This window comes from Chrysemys picta, chromosome 1 (genome assembly GCF_011386835.1).
Source record: "Chrysemys picta bellii isolate R12L10 chromosome 1, ASM1138683v2, whole genome shotgun sequence".
Classification (NCBI taxonomy): Eukaryota; Metazoa; Chordata; order Testudines; family Emydidae; genus Chrysemys; species Chrysemys picta.
The window spans coordinates 70,961,271-70,976,876 of NC_088791.1; the positions used below are offsets into that span (position 1 = coordinate 70,961,271).

At 41.9% G+C, this 15,606-nt stretch overlaps 1 protein-coding gene across 17 annotated transcripts in view; it reads right to left on the reverse strand.

Moving 5' to 3' along the window:
* OSBPL8 (oxysterol binding protein like 8) overlaps positions 1–13,025 on the reverse strand; it is a 198,998-nt gene extending 185,973 nt beyond the window's left edge. For 6 of the 17 annotated variants that reach the window (XR_010590973.1, XR_010590972.1, XM_065559259.1 and 3 more), the window contains exon 1: positions 12,820–12,999. The gene's annotated coding sequence lies outside the window, so the exon portion shown is untranslated. Of the gene's footprint in view, positions 1–12,819 lie in introns of all 17 variants that reach the window. The other 11 variants (XM_065559269.1, XM_005310815.5, XM_065559327.1 and 8 more) reach the window with 5 other exon arrangements.
* Positions 13,026–15,606: the final 2,581 nt, after the last annotated feature.

Below are 15,606 nucleotides of genomic sequence, written 5' to 3' on the forward strand. Positions count from 1 at the left end.
AAAAAAAAAAAAAAAAATCACCACACATAGAATTTTAAGTTTTAAGTGAATGAGTTGACACAAAGATGAACATCTCCTTCAAAATTATCTACTAGACAGGACTGTATTTCTTTTCTTCTCTTCTCTGGTCTCTGTTTTGACCACTAAAATTAAAATGTTTTCCTCAAATTCAGGCTTACACAAAGCACTCTTAAGAAGAGAATACTTATCAAGTAGTTACTTAAGATCAAGCATCCTCACTATGTGTCTTTTAAAGTACTCCTGTATGTCCCCAATCATTGGCTCTTTAAAGAGCCATGCCACCAGAAAATGTTTCACTAGCTGGGATAATGGCACATGCTACATTTGCTCCTTTTTTGGGTGTCTTCCATTTTATTTTTACATCTTCTGTTTTATTGGAGGATCTAAACATTTTATGTTAGTCCACACTGTAAAATATCTACATTTAGAAGAGACTATGAAGTGAAATGAACAAAAGTACTGCAGAGGTGTGGGGAAGCCAGCAGTGTCAGACAGCAATATGCTTGGCTCACTTAAGTTTGGTTTAGCCTCCACTTTCAAGATCCCAAAATTCATCTGAGTTTAATAAACCATACATAAACACAGCTCCACTTGCGGTAGCAACAGTGTGACTGATCTGGATGGGGCAAAAGAATCACCATTGTGCTATTTCATTAGACAAGAAACAGTAAAAACACCTGTGCCTCATCATCTATATTAGCTGGAGCTGCATTAATGGTAGATATCCCAAAAGAAGGTAGGGGCAGATATATTTATGTTCCCTTGACTTCAAATTGAAAAGATCACTCCAGTCAAGTGTGACCACTGATACAAAAACAAGGAATAGATTTTAAAAAAATCAGTTCCGACTCACAGCATACTGCTTAAGTAATATACATCATACTGCACTCTTGTTAATTGATAAGTTATTGAAAGTGTTTCAGTTAATACACAGCTATGGAAAGGATCTTCATTCAATTTGAAGAGTACCACAAATAATCCTGGTTTTGTGGTTGCTTTTCACTGTACAGATTAGAAAACGGGGCACTTACATCACTCATTATGAGGAGACTGTTCTCTTATTATAAAAAGGCTGACCTGCAGCCTTTTTCAGACAAAAAGTTACGCAATCACAAAGACTAGAGTTTCTAAATATATTAAGTATTTATTTTCAGGCTACCCTATTTATCTGTAGGAACAGTTCTCTAGTGAAAGAAACAATGCTGAACTCATTCTCCCAGCACCGTTCAGCAGTACAGCACATCAGGCATTTTCAACTTCCACAGCTGTGGAACAAAGAACTGCAGTTGGCTAACATTCAGTGGTTATGGCAGGCTAGTGATATACCATTTTCAGTGACAGAAAAATCTTACATCATTATATCTTTAATATTCACTCATGAAAGACAAAATAGATATTCAGCCCCAAAACAAAGTTGTAGGTCACTATGTATCCTCACTTTGCCTTAGATATTCCTCTGCTCTCCTCCTTTAGGTTTACTCCAAGTGTGGAACAAAAGAAAGGATTATGAAGGATCAGCATACCAGTAGACAAGTATTTCTAAATTTGGTGGTCTTTGTAAGCTGAGTTTTGAATATCCTGATGTGAATCCAAACACACAAATATCATCAAAACTCTTGCAGACTGGTGAACACTGTTTGGACAGATTACTTCAGTATATTCATCAAAATATGAGGTCACTTCACCAAACATTGCCATGTTTTCCCATTAATCTGGTCAGTGAAATTAAAATAGTGCCATTCTTAACTTATGAATAAAGTTTTGTTATAGATAAACTTTTTAGTCCATATGTGGAAGTTTTGTTTAAATATGTGAAGTATGCGATCACTCTGTAAACCAAACCAATATCACAACTTCCTCCACAACTAATTGCTTTATAATGACTCTTATCAAAATTAATTACATTTCTCTTTGGAATTCAGCCAAGTATCTTTTCCAACAAGTAATGAGACAACAGACCAACATATAGGCTTCACTACACAATTCCCAGAGATTGCTCTAAGTGCAATTGGCTCTGTTTGCCATCATCTTCTGATCACTATAAGCAGAGTCATACATTGCTTTTAGAGGACTCAATTCAGATATAAAGATAAACAAATGTAATACAAAAAAAACTGAATTTGAGCAACGAGCAGAATTAAGATGTTAGTATGGGAGTGAATGCCCATTAAGGTAAGAAGTTCCCCATAACTGTATTACTACATCAAAGATATTTAAAATGTTGAAATTCTGATTATTTTTCAGTAGATTTATTCTCACTTTTCTCTGAGCCCTGGCAAGGAAAATAAACTGATTAGTCAATTTTTTTTCTTTATAGATCGTTTCATTTTCTAGTTTCATGCCCCTGCACAATCTTTGTCAAGTTGCTGACAGTGCAGAAAACGTTTATTTGTTAATAAAAACTTCCCATTGGAATAGGTTTTCACAAGTTTTGTGAAAGTATTTTCTATTGATCTTCGATTTTTTAGGATTAAGTTCTTAAAGAGATTTGTATCCAAGTTGGATGTAACAATACCCCTTCTTGCACAAAAGTTCATGTATTCACTTTATGATGTGTTAGAAGGCAGGTATTAACTTAGAGTCAACTAGTATCTAATCAAAAGGCCTTTTTAGCTTCATTATTTGAAGTATCATACACATGAAATTTATTATTTAAAGGGAAACAGCATTAAGACAGTGTTCAGGTTGAGAAATCAAGCACAGGTTTTGGTAACTTCTAAGTATTACAATATTTACCTGAACGTAAAAATATACAGGATATACAATGGGACCAAGTTATGGCACTTTTGAATAAATATAGCAATAATTACAGTTTAGACTGAAACAAAAACAAAAAAACCAATGGAAGTCACTACAAAAGCACAGTGTGGACAAGTTAATAGTTCTTGCTGCACTAACTTCAAATTTCCTAACTTGAGCTCATGGTTCTGCATCACTAATACCACATGAACCATTATTTTGTTTTAGTTTCCTACATTAAAAAAAAAAAAAGAACTAGCTTTGTTGAAGCATATCTTAATATACATACTCAAAAGAGATCAGTGTAACAAGGCCCTATATTAGGTGCTTGGGCCCTTTCAGAATAGGCTTTCTGGGAAATTTAGTTGCCAAGAAGGAAATCAGTCTATCAGTCATGAGACCAAAGAATCAGGCAACTGCCTTTGAGAAATACTCCTGGGGAGAATTCTGCACCAAGACATAAATAAAAAATTAGCCATATTTTATTTGTAAAAATAATATAATCACGCCAGTTTCAATTATTTTGGTAATTTATTTCAAAATACCTGTCAGCAAATATGTCTGTAACAATACAGACAACAAAAAAAGATTCAGGAAACGTTTGACAAATCGATTCCTTACAAGGCATATTAATACAGAACTCTGAATAATAATTCATTTAAACTACAGTACAAACATTTCTCACACCTCTTTGCACTGCTTCTGAAACTTGGGGGAGTCAAGGGTAAAAGAGGAGCTGAGGGAGAGGGAAGTAACTGCTGTGAAGGCGCCTGGGGTGTGAACTTGGAGGGCTGTTGGATGTCAGTGGGAGAAGTATGGAACAGGGTTTGTTGTATTTTGGGGGGGGGGGGGGAAGGGGGTAGGAGGGATTGTTAGGGATCCTCCCCGATGCAGACCCCAGCCTCCCTCATTCAGTCAGGCACATCCACCCCATCCCCATGTCTCTGCAACTCCATTAAGCCCCTGCCCCTGTCGTCCCCCTCACTAGCCATTCTGAACCCCAGTTTATGACAACCCCCCTGCAGCCCCATGCTGTCCATCTCCCCATATCCCATGCATCCTGACCTGGAACCATGGGCAGGGTGCTTTGAGGAATACAGCCTCTTCTCTTCACTATCCTCAGCTAGGGCTGCTCCTGCTTGGGAGCAGCTGCTCACTGTCCTGGTGCCCTTGGTGGGCAAAAGGCATAACTGCAGCACTTCTTGGCAGATTATTTTCTGCCGAGAAAAAAAATTCTGAGCAGCACATGAATTCTACGCATGCGCAGTGGTGCAGAATTTCCCCAGGAGTAATGAATGTTCAAGTAAAACCCTTCATGAGGACTTTAAGGAGATCAAAAAGGTATCAAGAGAATCTACCCAGGGAAGGGTGCTTCTACTCTCCCCATGTGCTAAACAACCTCACTTGGTTGTTGAGTGTTTTGTGTTACTTTGATCCTATTTTTGAATCTTCTCCAAGTTAGCACAGCCAGTCCTTAGAAAAAGAGGTTTGGACAGAACTGTAGTTTGGGCTTTATTATACCTTCCCCAACTGATGTATCTGTCAGCTTCCAGTCAGCTTTACAAATATATGTAATTTAAACGCTAAGCCTGTTTTCTTCAAATCTGAAGTATTTACTTCTACCAGCTAGGAAGTTGTCCCTTCTCCTATTACAGTTATGTGACCATTAAGACATCTCCTGTAATATATAGGAAAAGTATTCCCACAATTTAAGAGTGGCTGTATTGACTGTTAAAAATCTTTCCAATACAAGATTCACCTTTGCTCCAAGATCAAGCAAATAAATTTCAACCCAGAAGCAACTTGTCTGAGGAAGTTAAAAGCCAGTGAGTGAAGTTAGAATGGAAACTGTACCCTAGGGTTCTGTTTCATGCAGCTGCATAAACAGATGTATAATTGTGCGCCTAAATCCAAGATTCTTTCAAAAAAAAAAAAAAAAAAAAAAAAAAAAAACCACTATCCCTTAACACCATAAGGTAACTTCACAATGTAAGCTGACCAATGCAGTAGCATCTGCACATGTCTGCAGGCAGAATGAACAGGTCCGGAAAAGAAAAAGAAAAATTGCTCCTATTCATATATAATTAACTAGCATTTGTATTGAAGTACCACTCTGAGACACCGCTCAGGATCTTTGTGCTAGGGATTGTACAACCACAAACAGTACCAGTCACTACCCTCAAAGGCTTATGAATCCAATTAAAAAATGGAGGGAATGGGGGATGAGGTGAAGGTAACGAATGCAAAAGGATACACAGGTTACGTGCTGTACAGTTTAGATATCAAAAATTATAATTATTTCCCTGCTAAAAATTTCAGGGGGGGGGGGAACTGAAGTATCTTCTTTTTTATTGCATGTAGGAGCAATTGTTGTAGATTGCAGTAAGAAGTTCATTGCAAAACAAAACCCACATTCCCACCTAGTCAAAGGTAGGAAGAAACAAAGATTTCTTTACCGCCCAGAACCAGAGTCCAAGCTGCCTCCTCATTGCCAAAAGCCAGGACTGATTCCTCACTTTCCCAGACACCCTACATCAAAAACCAGCTGTTAACCACTACTAGTTGCTCCCTCTTCCCTACCCCAAGAGCTTCTATAATTATGGCCTTACCAAATTCAGAGCCATGAAAAACACATCACGGACTGTGAGATCTGGTGTCTCCCCCTTTCCCCCCGGAGAAATCTGGTCCTTTGTGTGCTTTTACCCTATCCTATAGATTTCATGGGGGAAACCGTTTCTCAAATTGGGAGTCCTGACCCAAAAGGGAGTTGCAAGAGGGGGTCACAATGTTATTTTAGGGGGGTAATGGTATTGCCACCCTTACTTCTGCACTGCTGCCTTCAGAGCTGGGCGGCCAGACAGTGGCAGCTGCTGACTGACGGCCCAGCTCTGAAGGGAGCAGCGCAGAAGTAAAGGATGGCATGGTATAGTATTGCCACCCCACTTCTGTGCTGCTGCTGGCAGCGGCTCTGCCTTCAGAGTTGGGCTCCCAGCCAGCAGCTGCCACTCTCCAGCTGCTCAGCTCCAAAGGCAGCACCGCTGCCAAGCAACACAGAAGTAAGGGTAGCAGTATCACCCCACAACTCCTTTTTGCGTCAGGAATCCTACAATTACAACACCATGAAATTTCAGATTTAAATAGCTGAAATCATAAAATTTATGATTTTTAAAATCCTATGACTGTGAAACTGACCAAAATGGACCATGAATTTGGTACGGCCCTATCTATACTGTACTCCTATACTGCAGAGTTCAAGGTCACTGATCTAAAAACACAAAGGTGCACCAGCAAGGCTCTCTGTTGTGGGTATAAAGCTACAAGGCTAAGGGCACCACTACATTATGTGTGCTACAGCAGCAGCTATGCCACTGTAGCACCGATAGCAGAGACGCTTCCTATGTCCTGCCACCAGACTCCTTGTTGTTTCCTATGTCGATGGAAGAGGTTTTTCGGTCGAATTAAGTAATCCAATTCCCCAAGAAATGGTGGGTAGGTCAACAGAAGACTTTTTTCATCAACTTAGCCACGTCTACACTGGGGCTAAGTCATCTTAACTATGGTACTCAGGGGTGTGAATTTTTCACACGATGATTGACATTGCTAGGTCAATCTACATTTAAATGTGGACGAGGTCTAAATTAGCATGTACCAAGTTGCTGGAAAAGCATTTAACATGCTGTTACCATGAGCTGACCAAGTATTTGCTTTAAATGCTGGTTTCTGAAGTTTCTTCTACTCAGTCTTCACTGATGTAATCTCATGACTGAAGAGATTATTTCGCTGTCCAAAAGGTTATACTTTGTGTCATTCATAAAACTAAGCAAGGCTTAACACTGGTGGTACTCTCTCTCCAATAAGAGAGAAATATTTTTGTCCTGGATTTGAGAAAAAAAAAAAAAAAAAAAAAGTCTACTCTCCAGCCACAAGAACTTTTCCTCCCCCAAACTGAGAGGGGGCAAGAACAGAAAGGGCCCAAAGCCATTGGTTTCTACATAACTAAGCCTTGTATTTTGAATAGCAGCATAGTCGCCTGCCTTTGAGGATCTGGGCCTAATTACCTTTGAGAATCTGGGCCTTAGTTCTGATTTCTTACAGTTGCAAAGAAAATCTTCTAGCGTCAACATGATGCAACGCTGTCTGTCTAAAAGATTTATAGGAAGACAGCTCCAGTGCTTCAGCAGTTGCCTATACCTTTCTCAGTAAGCAGCAAAACAAAACAAGCACAGTCATTTTCATTGCTACTGTTCACAACTGTCAATTTCACTCTACCAGTAGTTAGAAAAGTTATCCAGCAGAGGCAGGCACAGGAGTTACTCATGGGTCTCCCTCTGCCCCCAAAACCCCAGAGCTTCCTGGCTGTGGTTATAGAGAGGAAGAAGGAATGGAGTAGCAGAGGCCATCTTGCAGCCTCTCAGCTGAGGGTGGCTTCCTCCTTTGCCCTTCCATCAGTCTTTTCTGGGTTCTTCCTTTTCCCTTCCACACCCAGGAAGTTCTGGGGTTTTGAGGGCAGAGTGAGACCACATCCTCTTTAAACAGCTGGAGGTGAGCAAAAAGGGCTTCAATCTAATATTAAATTAGCCAAAGGCTGCTACAAGAGATGAATTAACCAAGCAGGATACAAAGACAGTTCTCAAGTAGGAATCCTCAAGCATGCCCGCCCCCCCGCCACACACACCTTATGTGGAAGTGGGGTTTTGGGTTGTACCCTAGGACTAATTTTGCCCTTGGCCTCTGGTAACTCCAACTCCTAATCTTCCAATACTATTTATGCTGTAAGGTATACACACACACCATATGTGTTAAAAATAATCAGACTAGAAATGTGTTAGAGTGGACTAAAACTTAAAAACTTTACTGATTTAACATGAGTAAATCTGTGCACAGAATGCAGAAAATAAATTTCGTACTACTCCATGAAGAAACTGTTCAGCTTGACATTTAGAAAAGCAAACACTCTGCACATCCCCCACACCTCATCTCACTGACTGCCTGCAACTGCAAAATTGCAAAGCCTCTAATTTTTTATTTCCTGTAAACATAGGAGCCATGCAAATATACCTTTTAATGAGTTCCAGCCACAGCTCTCCCCCTCAGCACTTCTGACAGAGACTATTTGCAGAAACTTAATGTTTTCTGATAAGTAATTAATGAAGTAGAAAGCCAAATATTCAATATTAAGTTCTTTGGGGGAAGGAACACCATCTTTTATGTTTGTACAGCATCTAGTACTTTGTAGGTACTCCCAGAAAACTACTGCAACACTTAACCAATATAAATACTGCATTTTACAGAAAACAATGATTCATTCTTACTACTTTAAGACAACAGTTCCCTTCCGCTTGTCTCCTTTCATGATACCTAGCTCATTTATTTTTAAATCTTCTCTCCCTCTGAAGCGGAGATAGCCATTACATTAAAATAATGACAAAACATATTACGTGAAGGCTATTCTGGTTCATACAGCAAGTCCACGCCACAGCAAAGCAGCACGTTAGCACATATCGTACAAATAGTGATATCTACTTTCTTTATCAAGACTTTTCCCTGTTCAAAAGCAGGAGAGCACCAGGCCTGAATTAGAAAGCCCTTGTGACTTGTAGCCTAAAGTGACAGCCACATACACTGCACGTGATAGAAAGATATCACAGTTAGGGAAACAGAAACAACGCGAAGGGGAAAAAGTCAGATCATCAAACTAGAGCTCAAGCTCAATCTCTTTTCAAGCCCTTCCTAATGTATTCAGAGTACTGAACACTTAAGTAGCATCTCACCCAAGAATCAGTAATCACAAGTTTTTGTCAAGAATTAAGACATTTTAGGAGTGCTGTTTCCCAGAATATACAGTACAGAAGTTCTGGGAGGCATTTCTGTTGTAGTAAATGTTTTTTGTATATATATTTATATCTGGTGCATGCACCATCATGAGAAACACAATTAGTCTGCTGTATTTGTAAACCTTAGTTTAAAACTGAGAGCAGAGAGACCTGTATGCTTCTATCAATAACTGCAACTAATTTTTAGACATGGGGGTGGGGGGGAAGGTTTCTTACAGAGAGAGTCTGAATGCCAAGATATGTAAATCCTGCATAATATGGCTTGCTCTTAATCACATTTTGTCAATATGTGGTTCAAAACATTAGTATCACTTCCCCGGAGACTCACGTCCTAAAGAAATGGTGTATAAAATAGCTACAACATGGTTAGGTGCACATTAGTCAAACTGGCTGCACTTTATGCCAGACTTTCAGCCTGATCCATCTCTCCCACTGAAGTCAACAAGAGTTGGATCATGTCTTTAAAGTACGTAAATTAACCAGCACAACAGACACAGAGAACATTACATGCAAGAGATTTAAAAATCCTCTGTTACTCAGCTTTTACCCTCTTGACTCTAGGGATTTCATAGTTTCAACAACTCCAAGAGTCAGAGAGCCTTCCAGAGCAGACAAGACCTGAATTTGTAATGTGTTAAAAACAAGCAAGATTAAAAAAAATATATACACTGGGCCTTTGTTATACAAGAAGAGCACAAACCCAACTTTTTCTCCTGTGCAGTTAAGCTTCACAAAAAGAGAGAAAAGGATTAAGTTTTATACATAGTGTTTTCCTTAACTTTTGTTAAAAAGTTCTTAGTTTCACAGTTGCTAAAAAAGTGAAGGGATCCTTGACAAATAAATAGTATGTGCTGGGAAAATGTTTCCTTGGACACTCTTTGAAAGTGAGAAGACAGAAAAGCTTTTAAACACAAAAAGAAATTTTGAGATCTTTCATTCCCAATTTAATAAAGTCCCCCTGCAGCCCCTGGTTAAAAGCAGGAAAAATGCTCAATTTGTTGCTGTCATTTAGATCTAGCCATCTAAGCACCAGTTCCCTTTATTCACAGCTTAGTTAGCTTTTCCTTTTCTCCAAAAGAAGGATTCTATCACATCTTAACTACTTAAAGCAGTGATACTCAGACCTCAGTTGTTCATGAGCCAAATTAGCTATCAACATTACCCAAGAGAGTCACAGTAGTGTGAATTCACGGTTTCATTTACTACATATATATATATATATATATATATATATATATATATATATATATATATATATATATAAAAAATTTATGTATTTTCTTGGTTATTCTGACCAAGTATTATTATATCAACTACAACTGGTTAATAACATAGTACAGTAAAAGTTGTGTTGATCTGCACTTTAACAACCAGAAAGCTCTAGAAACCGGCACTTCTGATATCCGTTATAAGTCCGGTTGGCACAGGGGCCGGTAGGCTCCCTACCTGGCGACATATCCCTACTGCTCCTAGGCGGAGAAACGGCCATGGGGGCTCTGTGCGCTGCCCCCACAGCTCCCGTTGGCCAGGAACCATGGCCAATGGGAACTGCAGGGGCAGAGGCAACGTGCAGAACCACCTGGCCACGCCTCCGTCTAGAAACAGCAGGGACATGTCGCCATTTGTGGGGAGTCGCCCAAGGTGAGCACTGCCCCATCCAGCACTCCGAAACCCATCCCGTGCCCCAACCCCCTGCCCTCTCCCGCACCCAAACTCCCTCCCAGAGTCTGCGACCCCCACTCCTCCCCGTCCATTGGTAAGTATAACTTTTAGTTAACCAGAACTTTTGACTTACCAGCACCCTCCATTCCCCCAACATGCTGGATAACTAAAGCTTTTACTGTAAAAGCATCCTGATTGGTTAATAATTAAATCACAGTGTTTTAATACTACCTGCTGCAAAGAGCCATTTGCGGCTCCCAAGCCCCAGTCTGAGTATCACTGACTTAAAGCCTAACAGCTCACAAGTGACCATAACCATAGATGGTAACAAGCATCCAACACCCTTTTGCAACACCTTCCTTCTCCCCAGCTAGAAGCATTTTTAACAGGCAATGAATTAAGATGGACTAGAATCCTGCTTGTCAAGTGCTACTGTAGGTTTTAAAGACTAAAGAACTGCACAGTACATATCAGATAGGCAGGTGGCAAACCAGTTTACAGCAGAAGCTAAAGAGTTTTTAGGAAAATTAGAGCATGGCTGAAAGAACATCTCTAGGTGATTGCATTGGATTCAGAGAAGCTCCTACAGTATTTTCTGAAGATATCACAGGCCAGTGAAATGAAAGTGTGTTTGTTTTTGGTTTAAGCCTTGTGCTTAAGGAAGCAGGGCTATCAATTTCAGATTCCTGCCAGTTCACCAGAACTGAGTTGGCAAGGAAAGCAAAGGAATGGAACTAAATACATCCTCACCACAACATTTGTAGTGAGCAGACAACTGCTCAACAGCTGATGTTTTTAAGAACCGTTACAGCCCTTATTTCAAAGATCTGACAGATTTAAGGAGAATAAAAATGAGGTTAACATCAAAGTGAGTTTTAGTTGGGACCCAACCATACAAGTCAGGTTTTGATATGCCAAGTGTTAATTTCCATTCTAATTTGTCTCCAGGGACTAAACTAAAACATCTAAGGTTTCCGCCAAAAGAGCCCTCTCATGAAAATTAATGTTTTGAGATTTTTTTCTGTCCTCAGTTTAAACAGCTTTATGTTTTGTTTTAAATACCACATATTAGTCCACATATAAGCAGATGAATTTCTAATAAAAAGTGACAGGTTCAACTCATTTAAGTTTTTTTTTTTTTAAATCTACTTTTAGAAAACTCTGGTTTTGGGGGGGGGGGTATTTGTTTATTGGGGGGGTGTTGAGGTTTTGGGGGGGCTGTTTTTTGCAGCTTTCCTGGACACTGATTTATACAGATTGTTTTAAAACAAATATTACATGGCTACTCCATACTGGACTGAGAATTAAAAAATTAACAGTATTTCATTAAACTACTAAGTATTAAACATACTTGTGAGTGCATTCTTCTTGAAAAAAAATCAGTCTTTCAAATAGACATTTCTAAAAAATATATAGGAGGGTCAGTGGTGACATACAACAGTTTATAATGCTTGGGAAATTTAAATTTTGTTCCATTGGGGGAATTAAACAGTTAATAGGGAGACTTCTTTCCCCGTACTAAGGAAAGGAGACTACTGACAACAGAGAAAACTAGGTTTTTAAAACTGTGTAATGTATTTTTAAAAGGGCTTATTACTATATTGTCTTGACTCCTAGTTTCAACTTAAATATGCCTTGCTCATTAAGTCTCCTAGGACAATGCAGCCTGCATGACAATTCGCTGCTCTTCATTTTCTCTCAAAATGAAAAATATTTTCTTAGTCTGAATATCAGATCTTAATGTATTTTAGCAGATACCAGAGTAGCATAAATTTGTTAGTCTCTAAGATGCCACAAGTACTCCTGTTCTCTTAGCAGATACATTATCCGAAAACTAAATGAGGCACCACATTAAGTGCCAAGGGACAACCACCCATGATGATATCACGTGCAAAGTCACACAACCCTCAACTATTTTCCCCATGGGTCTAACCACCTTCTACACGCGTTTCAACAAGTAAAGTGCTCCCGGTTTTAGTGATTTATTCACCCAGTCCCCCTGCCGAAAGTAATTCCACAACCCCAGCTACATCCCTCCCAATCCCAACAATTTTACCCACCCAGTTGGTTATTCTGACGTCCGTGGCAGATAAAACACAGTTTGAAGTTGAGATCAGCCAGTGTTTGCGAACAAGCAACAGCCACACAAAGGCACGGGGGGTGACCCGCCCGCCGGGACGGGCTGCAGAGAAGCGAACGCTTCTGTGTCCGCAGCGCTGCGCCGGGCGCGACCCTGGCCGGGCTCTCGTGGCTGAGCGGAGAGGAAGGCAGTTAACGTGGCGCCGCGTTGCCTCTCCCGGACCCCTCAGCGACATGGTGCGGGATGGGGGCTGCGCTGGCCAGGAGGGACCCCCGCAGTGCGGGCAGCGCCGGGCTCCGCTATGCCAGTGGAGGGGTCTGTAGCAGCAGCCCAGGGGCCAGCTCGCTCGCAGCCCGGCAGCACCGGGGCGGACTCCAACGTCTGGGGAAGCCCCAGCAGAGCCGCCGCCGCCGCAGGCTGGGCACCCCGGTACCACCCACTTACTGCCCCGACGGGCAGCGCGTCCCAGACCGCGGCTCTCACCTCCCCGGGCGGCACCTGGGAGCGTCCGGCCGTTACCCGCGTGCAGCGAAAAGACGCGCGCGGCCCGGACCGGCTGTAGGGGGTCGTGCCCGGGACACCTCCTGGGCTCGGGCTCCGGTCCCCGAACCCCGCCGCGGCGCAGCGTCGCTGTTTGATTCTCTCACCAGCCGCGCCGCCTTTGCCCTGGACCAGCTGGGCGGGGCCCACGCGCAGCCACGCCCCTTCTGGCACGTGACAGGTCCTGCCCGGACTCATTGGCGCAGAGCCGGGGAGGGCGGGGTGCGGGTTTGACAGCTCCGCGGCCTGAGGCCAGCTCCGGAGGAGGCTCTTCGCCCCGCCCCCCAGCCCCTTGCAGATCCGTTAGCTCCGGGCCCCTCCTCCGCCTGCGCTTCCCTAGGACAGCCGCGCACCCACCCCCACCTGACAGCCAGCTCCTGCCTACAGCCCGGCACGCACCCCTCGGCCGCCCCAGCCACAACACTCCCCGCTACAGCCCGGCACGCACCCCTCGGCCGCCCCAGCCACAACACCCCCCCTACAACACCTCCCTACAGCCCGGCACGCACCCCTCGGCCGCCCCAGCCACAACACCCCCCGCTACAGCCCGGCACGCGCCCCTCGGCCGCCCCAGCCACAACAGCCCCCTACAACACCTCTCTACAGCCCGGCACGCACCCCTCGGCCGCCCCAGCCACAACACACACCCCCCCTACAACACCTCCCTAGAGTCCGGCACGCGCCCCTCGGCCGCCCCAGCCACAACACCCCCCCTACAGCCCGGCACGCACCCCTCGGCCTCCCGCAATCCCAGCTACAGCCCTGCACGCACCCCTCCGCCTCCCGCAGCCCCTACACCTGCTACAGCCAGTACGCACCCCTCGAGTTCCCAGAACACAACACCGCCAGCTACAGCCCTGCATACACCCCTGGGGCTCTCGCAGCCCCTCCACCCTGCTACAGCCCTGCACACACCCCTCGGGTTCCCACACCCCCTCCACCCTGCTACAGCCCGGCACACACCCCTCAGCCTCCCTCAACCCCAGCTACAGCTCTGCACATACCCCTCAGGTTCCTGCAGCCCATCCACCCTCCTATAGCCTGGCATACACCCCTCGGGCTCCTGCAGCCCCTCCACCCTGCTACAGCCTGGCACACACCCCTCCATTTCCCAGAACGCAACACCCCCAGCTACAGCCTGGCACACACCTCTCGGACTCCCACAGCTGCAACGCCCTCAGCTACAGCCTGGATTATACACCCCTTGGACTCTAACAGCTTCACACTCACACATCCCCAGCCAGGACCGGATTATGACATTCTGAGGCCCTAACTATGTCAAGTGTAAGAGGCCCCATACCATAAAAAAAAAAAGAATTTATTATTTTCACAGAAAGGACACTGAATATATAAACACAAAAGCTTTATATTTGCATATATACAAAGACGAAATTGTAAAAATAGAGTAATAATCTTCATTTTCAGCAGCCCTCTGTAACGATGACATGGCAGAAATAAATGTTAGACAAATTCTTTGAACTAATTTCATATGTAAGTAACGTAGAAGTAAACAAAACAATATAAAAAAATATAAAATAAAAAAATACAGTAAATACAATTTACCAGAGTTCTCAGGAAATTTTTCTTCTCTGTGGGGCATCTAAATTGTGGAATTCCTTGTCTTAATACGCAATGAGACTCTTAAGAGGATATAAGATGGCAATAGAGGATACAAGAGGCAATATAAGATATAGGATGCGGATAACCCACAAGCTTAAAGCTCAACTATTAGTTATATTAATATAAATTACACTGAGGTAATAAGCAAACCGTCAGAAAATTGTATGCAGCTTGTATTTTTCCAATAAATTGATTTGTTTTGTTTTTATAGAAGGTTATGCTGAATTACCTCATGTTGGTACTAAAATTAATAGCAGAAAGTTTTTATCGAAACCAGTAAAAAAAATTATATTATAAATACTGAGCTTTATATATCTATACAATAACAAATAATATTTTATTAATATATATATGGCAAAAACCTGTGTTATTTTACCAGGATATTTCTGTGAAAGTTAGTGCTATTTTGTCTATGTTCTCACATGAAAACAAGAGAGGATATATCATTTTTTTTACACCATGAATAAAGAAAGTGATCCTTCTTTTCATATGAATAAATGAAAAAACGTTTGATTAATTTCGTCAGGGAAATACAAAGTTTATCCAGATTATATATAAAATATATTTACAAATGTTTATTCCGATTTAGTTTTCTCTACGAAACAATGAATTGTTGGGATTTTTCTTTTGCCATACTATAAAAATACAATGTATTATACATATGATATGTGATTTATAAGTCTATATAAGAATTTTTACATAGCATTTTACCTATAATAAAATACTATCTTGCGTGCTCCAAACCCACCAAGCAGAAAATCCCAGTCTTTTTTCTAAGCAGACATCTCTCTTTGCCTTCGCTTCTTTTCTGTCTCCCGCAGAACCACTAATTAATCCGAGTAAACACCTCGGACACACAGAGTGACAACAAGCTATATGTGCGAAAGAGAGAGAAAGAATTTACCAGAAAAAAAGATTGGTAATCTCTAGACAGGCATTGAGAAAGTGAGAAAAACTAGCCTATATTCAAGCAAATATAATGAATATTATAGGCTTTAATACCCTATAAATCATATATGCACATAGTTTGAAATAATTTTCTCACCAACTACTCAGAAAAATTTTATATATATGTATATCTGCCTTCACATCTCTCAAAAACCTCTATTT